The sequence below is a fragment of the Lacerta agilis genome, chromosome 1 (assembly GCF_009819535.1).
Source record: "Lacerta agilis isolate rLacAgi1 chromosome 1, rLacAgi1.pri, whole genome shotgun sequence".
Classification (NCBI taxonomy): Eukaryota; Metazoa; Chordata; class Lepidosauria; order Squamata; family Lacertidae; genus Lacerta; species Lacerta agilis.
Window position 1 is genome coordinate 85,995,697 of NC_046312.1, and position 7,444 is coordinate 86,003,140.

A 7,444-nucleotide genomic window follows, 5' to 3' on the forward strand; every position below is an offset into this window, starting at 1 on the left:
AGTTGCACATACCTAAGACTGGGAAATGTTGAGCCATATTACATATTATGCAGTTTTGGTCCTTAACCATGACGCTTATATTTCCTTGTCAGGCTCAATGGCCAACAATTTTCAGTTCTGTGTTATGCCAATGATAGGGTCCTTTTATCCCAGAGAAGCATTTGAGATGGGCGTTTTTGTCAGGAGATGTAGTAATAAAAACTGACAGGTTACATGAAAACTGAGATGGTCTTTGAGCATAATCCTCCTTGATTTAAATAAGCCATGGACAGTGATCTGTTGGAGCAATTTTTCCTCTGCTATGTTTTGTACAAATAAAGGCTGGTGTTACCAGATCTAATACACCAGGGATATAGGCACCGCATAGATATACCATACTGCATTGCAGCTTTTTGAAATGGGGCTACTTCCCAAATAACTTGTGGATCAGTTCAAATTTAACAGAACTAGGGTTTCTACAAAACCTCAAGATCAGTTTCTACAGTGGCTCTTTCTAGTCCTAAGAATGTGGCTGATAAAGCAAACTGGAAATATACATAGGTGTCTCTACTAAAATTTACATATCTGAGGACCAGGTTTAGGTTAAGAAGTTCTGATGCATCAGGTCAAAGGCCCATCGAGTCCAGATTCCTGTTCTCACACTGGACAACCAGATGTCTATGATAATTCTGCATGCAGGAACTGGGTACAGCAGTAGTCTATCCACTTGTGATTCCCCAGTAATGGGTATTCAGAGGCATACTGCCTCCAAATAGTTCTTGGGCATAATGGCTATTTTCTGTCTATACAAAATAAATGACACCTCATGGAAACAGTTGTCACAGATTCATAAGAGTTTAGTACAGATGTAGTTTGACCAAAGAGTTCTTACCAAGCCAAGGTTTACTGAAACAAGGCAGTTCTGAAGGTTGCAGTGAGAGTTGGATATTGGAGAGCGAGAAGATATTGTGTTGCCATGTTTGTGTGTTGTTTCTAAGTGACCAATATTGCAACGATTGAAGGAAAGAAAATGAAAATTTTTGCACGTTTCTTCTTGACTGTTGCATTGTACAAAATAAGCAGCACTTTGGGGTATGTATTTGGCAAAAATAGTTGGATGGCAGACAAGTTGCAAACTGATCTTTTGGGTGAAGACGCCTAAAAATACAAAAAGCAAACGAGCTGGCGTTTGCCCGTATGAAAAATTCCTAAAACCACATTAGGGTGATACTTTTATTTAGCCAACCAAACCCTTCTTAAATAGCGCACAAGCTTTCAATTTTTCCAGAAGTCATCATGTTAATTGGTTTTTAAAAAGCAAAGGGTGGTGATGAAAAATGTTGGCTGATGTTAAAGCCATGGATCGAGTCTGCGTTTCAGTCAGTCTTAAGATAGAACATTGGAGGTGGCAGCAGACATTCAAATGGGGCTGTAATAATACAGTGGTCTAGTTTGCATGTCTCATTAGGCCCTAGTTTAAAGCAAAATATGGCATCATCTGAACAAGTATTGAACCAGTGCTCATCCTCTGTCACTGCCATGCCACACAATACAAGTCAGAGCCTGACATGTCATATTGTCTGAATCCAGGCTCACCATTTGATTCTGTCCAAACAAACTGAGCAGTAATCAAGGTTCAAGTCAAGCCGAGGTTTGGATGACCTAACAAGCCAAATTCTGGCTCGTTTCATCTCTGGCATGGCAGAAGTGCTACAGTGTTTTGTTTTGTTTTTTGAGCAGCATACACTAGCACAATGCTTGTTCACATTAACCCATTGTTGTTTAGTTGTTTAGTCGTGTCTGACTCTTCATGACCCCATGGACCAGAGCACGCCAGGCACTCCTGTCTTCCACTGCCTCCCACAGTTTGGTCAAACTCAAGTTAGTAGCTTCGAGAACACTGTCCAACCATCTCGTCCTCTGACGCCCCCTTCTCCTTGTGCCCTCAAATCTTTCCCAGCATCAGGGTATTTTCCAGGGAGTCTTCCAGGAAATTGAATGCAGATTTCCAACAAAAATAGCAAGGAGAGACAAGAGGGCCTTCTTAAACGAGCAATGCAAAGAAATAGAGGAAAACAACAGAATGGGGAAAACCAGAGATCTGTTCAAGAAAATTGGAGATATGAAAGGAACATTTCGTACAAAGATTACCATAATAAAGGACAAAAGTGGAAATGACCTAACAGAAGCAGAAGACATCAAGAGGGGGTGGCAAGAAGCAGTATGTGGACCGAGAACTCCCAGAAGTGCAAGCTGGATTTCGAAGGGGCAGAGGAACCAGAGACCAAATTGCAAACATGTGCTGGATTATGGAGAAAGCTAGAGAGTTCCAGAAAAACTTCTGCTTCATTGACTACGCAAAAGCATTTGACTGTGTCAACCACAGCAAACTATGGCAAGTTCTTAAAGAAATGGGAGTGTCTGATCACCTCATCTCTCTCCTGAGAAATCTCTATGTGGGACAAGAAGCTACAGTTAGAAGGCAGTGATCCATGAAGGAACATTAACCCATAGTTTGTTTTAAATCAGAGTTTAATGTGATGTGAAAACTGGACTGGTGAGTTACAAAGTAGCTTTGCTCACAGTGGAGGCAGTTCAGTTTTGATCACAAATAGTGAATAACAAGCTTGATGGTGGAAGTGTCCATTTTAATGTGGTGGTTTATATTTGAAATACTATAATTACAGTACACTAAAGAAATGCTGATTGCTTTTGATCAATATAATTATATCTTAATGGCTATCACATGGAAGATAGAACAGGCTTGTTTTCTCCTGCTCTGGAGGTTTGGACTCGAACCAATGGCTTCGTGTTACAAGAAAGGAGATTCCGACTAAACATCAGGGAGAACTTTCTGACAGGAGGAGCTGTTCAACAGTGGAACGGACTCCCTCAGGAGATTGTGGACTCCTCTTCCTTGGAGGTTTCTAAGCAGAGGTTGGATGACCATCTGTTTCGGGTGCTTTAGTTGAGATTCCTGCATTGCAGGAGGTTGGACTAGATGGTTCTTGGGGTCCCTTCCAACCCTAAAATTCTATGAACAAACCCATTGAAGGAATTATGTTACTCATGCCCCAGGATTTGCCCATTCTTCACTTCACACATCCATGACACCTCTGTTAATTTGTTAGATTACTAGAAGATTCTGGCAATTTTCCTAGCATACCTTGTGATTTCCCCCTTTCCATTTAATGCAGCCCAACTGCTAGATTCATTATCATTCATTCTCACTTAATTGGAACAGAGCAGGCTGGAAGCACATTATGCTGCTGGGACCTCTCCCCTCCCGCTTGCTGGTGCCTTCAGTGCAATAATAATTCATAATAATTATCGTCCCCTCCCTGCTGCAGCTGTTGTTAAAGGTGGTGCTATCACAACCTAGCCACAATTATTATATTAAGAACTGGATTTTTAAAATTTTCTTCTTTATAAGAATTTATTTATTTATTTTATTTATTTGTGTGTTTGCACATAACCAAAAAAGGAAAAGCAACAGAACTTTAAGAACCAATATAAAATATTACATACAACAGCAGCCAATTTCATTAGGCTTCAAAAATTTAGTAACATGAAACATAATCTTTAAATTAAATAATCTATGCCATTTTTAAAAAATGATTTAACAACACTAATTTACCAAATAAAAATATTCTTTATTTGTTGAAAGCCTGCCTGTGGAGAGAGACTGTCCAACATAGCCATGAAGCTCACTTGGTAGCCTTAGGCTAGTCATTTCCGTCTCAGTCTAATATGGCAAGACCCATGCACACTGCTTGGAGATCCTTGGAGGAAAGGTAATAGATGAATGAAAGAATGTGGCTGCAACAAATGATTCCTGTAAGCAGGTGCTCACCCGAGGCTGGTGAATTAGTAACAACAACATGCTCCCACCTAGATGCTTTTAACATTCTGCACGTCTCAGGCTAATTCCCTGCTTTCTCATTAATACAGTGTTACCTCGGTTTACAGATGCTTCAGATTACAGACTAAACTAACCCAGAAATAGTACCTTGGGTTAAGAACTTTGCTTCAGGATGAGAACAGAAATTGCATGGCGGCGGCAGCAGGAGGCCCCATTAGCTAAAGTGGTACCTCAGGTTAAGAAGAGTTTCAGGTTAAGAACGGACCTCCAGAACGAATTACGTTCTTAACCCGAGGTACCACTGTAGTTATCACAATTTCTATGTCTGCTAGGTGTTGTTGTCTGGAGCCTAAGGTAGGGTACCTGTAAGGCATCTGAGAATAAGAGGGTTTCATCTGTTCCCATTAGCTGTTGGGTGCTTGTTGTTTGTACATGGTTCCTCATCATCAAATTTCCTCATCACCAGTCTCTACTTGTGAAGACTTGGGCAAAGAGCCATATAGCCCCATGTTGCATATCTTGATAAATCAGAACTGTGTTCCTTTGTGCGATCTTACCTGTATATATAACCAGAATTGTCTCTTGATTGTAATCTTATAGTCTGCTGCTTTGAATAAAGGGAGGGGCAATCATCTATTGCTTTCCAATGGTAGTGTTTTAACTTATGCAATCTTTTTTTGCAGACATAATATTACACTGTCATGCGACTGATACCCAAGCAAGCATAAAATCCCAACTACCTTCAACTTTTCCACTTCCACACAGCCAACTCTTGCATTAACAGAGTTCCACCAATTTCACCAGCCCAAATACATTGCTATGTGGTGCAATTTTTTTCCAGTGATGTGGTTATTGCTCTGCAAGTACAAGGGAATTTGGTGTGATTTCTGTTCTGTCTAGCATGTAGAAAGATATGATCATGCAGCAAGTCTGAATCGAATCTGCTGTAGGAGCTGGTGAAACACTGTTAACAATTATATATGCAACCTTTTGAGGTTTAAATTAGCAATATATGATCCTCCTGTAACAGTATTGTCAGCTGAGGAAAGTTGATGAATGATCATAGAAATAATGGGTGGTATATGTTCTATAGCAGGTTTATTGTCAGCAATTAGATGTTTCAAGATGGGGGGTGGTATTTATAAACCACCACAAGTCTCCCGCCTGTATAGCCATTCCCAAAGAAGAATCACAGAGCATTTTCAACTGTGACTAGGACCTAATTGAAGAACAACAATAAGCATGCCCATACTAGCTAAAAAAAATCCTTGGGGAGTAAAAGGATTTATTATTAAGGATAATTCCTGGAAGAAAGGTATCTTCTTTCTCTTTAAACACACAGCAGTATCTCATTTTAGGTCTCACTCCTTCAGTCACTACTCAAGCAGAACTCTTTGAAATCAATAGAAGTTGAGACTGAGTAATGATTGCTGGATGGCTTTGGCGATTATTTTCTCACTCTTTGAACTTGCCACTTACCAAAAGATTTTTTTTTAAAAAGTTTGGCATCTGTTATTACAAGCTTTTAATTTGTGAAGACTGATTATATCCCAAGCAGTCTCTCACTATTGGGCAAAGTAAAAGAGGGGGGAAGTTTGCTTTGTTTTACTTGGAAATGTTAGCCTGACTCATAGTGACAGTCATTCTTCATGTTTGTCTTTGTGCCTTTTTCTGACTGCTGTGTAACTTTCAGTTTAATTAGATCGGCTGTATACAGATTTGTCAACCACCACCTAGAGAGAAGATGTCAAATGAACTCAGCAGTCAAGTCAAAATGACATCTGGGCCTTTGACTTCTCTTTTAATTAAAGGAGAAAAATGCACAATTTGAATATGAGATCATGGGAACTACTTGGTGTACGCATTTAAATTATTAAAAGTAGGACTGAGTGCCTGAAAGTTATATTGTGGGTAATAAAGTGCAGTGTATAGCACAGAGTATGGTGTAACTTTCAATGTATTGTGCTATGTTAAAAGAAAATAATTATAAGTTCCAACCTCGGTGAGGCTATTTGAAGCTCAGTGCAAGAGGCGGGAAGACTTTTACAAAGGCATGTCTGCAAAAGTGGCCAAATGTCCTAAGCTGATATCTACATACAGTCAAAAGCCTTGAGATAAACAAGTTTCCTCATCCCTTGCCTTTCCCAACACCATGTTCCAACAGCTGTTTCTCCTTTCTCAATAGTCTTAAAAATTCCACCTAGTGTCACTATTTTTCTCTTCCTCCTTAGCTAAACCATTGTGCTCTGTCTCCCAGGCAATAGATGTTGGCAGTTTCCAGCTGCCAGTACCAGGAAATGTGCTATTGATCTAAACCTTTTCTCATCATCTAAGTTAATTTTAGTTATAGTGTGAGGATGAGAAAAGGAAATGTGAGCTGGATGAACAAAATATTTGTTGAGATATAAGCATACATATGCATTAAGGGAAGGCCTTATTATTGTTGTTGTTGTTTAAAAGGACATAGAATGTTAATCAGCCAAACGCCTAGTTACAGAGGCATGTTTTCACCTAGTACCTAAAAATATGTAATGAAGGCACTAGGCATGCCTCCCTGGGGAGAGCATTCCACAAATGGGGAGCCACTGCTGAAAAGGCCTTCTCTTGTGTTGCCACCTTCTGGACCTCTCATGGAGGAGGCACATAAAGAAGGGCCTCCAATGATGATCACAAGACCTATGTTGCTTCATATGGGGTGAGGTGGTCCTTGATGTATTGCGGTCCTGAGCCATTTAAGGCTTTATAGGTCAAAACCAGCACTTTCAATTGGGCCTGGAAACTAATTGGCAGCCCATGCAGTCGGGCCAGGATTGGCGGTGTTATATGCTCAGACTATCCTGCCCTGATGAGCAACCTGGCTACTGAATGATGCACCGACTGAAGTTTCCAAACCATCTTCAACCCCATGCATTGCAGTAATCTTATCTAGAGGTTGTCAGAGCATAGATGGCAGAAGTTAGGCTACCCCCTGTCTAAATAGTGGCACTGCTGGTCAACCAGCCGAAGCTGAAGGCAGGTACTCTGCATCACCGAGGCCACCCGCAAGTGACAGCAATGGATCCAGAAGTACTTGCACCTTCAGAGGAAGTGTAACCCCACCAAGAGCAAGCAGCCTCCTATCCTTCTGGTCTAGGATGGATCTAGGCCCACTAACAATGCCTCAGTCTTATCTGGATTGAGCTTCAGTTTGTTGACTCTGTCCTCAGTAAAATTTAGTTTAATACCACCCATTGGGCTAGATTCAACTAAACAGCACAACAAGGTATTCCAGGGCTTTCTGCCTGTGTGTTCCAGCTCCCTCAATTAGGCCTGGGGAGTTGGGAGAACCCTCAGAACAGCAGTGATGGAAAGAGGGGGACATTGTTCCATCTGGCAAGCAGAAATGCATGCACTGATAGGAAAACTCCTAACAGGAAAATGTTGAATTTCTGTTATTCAGTGGGTTTTCTCTGAGGATGATTTAGATACCACTCAAGGTCTGCAATAAAAGTGGAAAACCAAACACTGACAAGCAAATAAAATTAATTTAAAATTGGCTTTCTATTGCTTTATATCCTCCATTAGCACATATATTGCACTCTATTGACTAAAAATAACATCAGT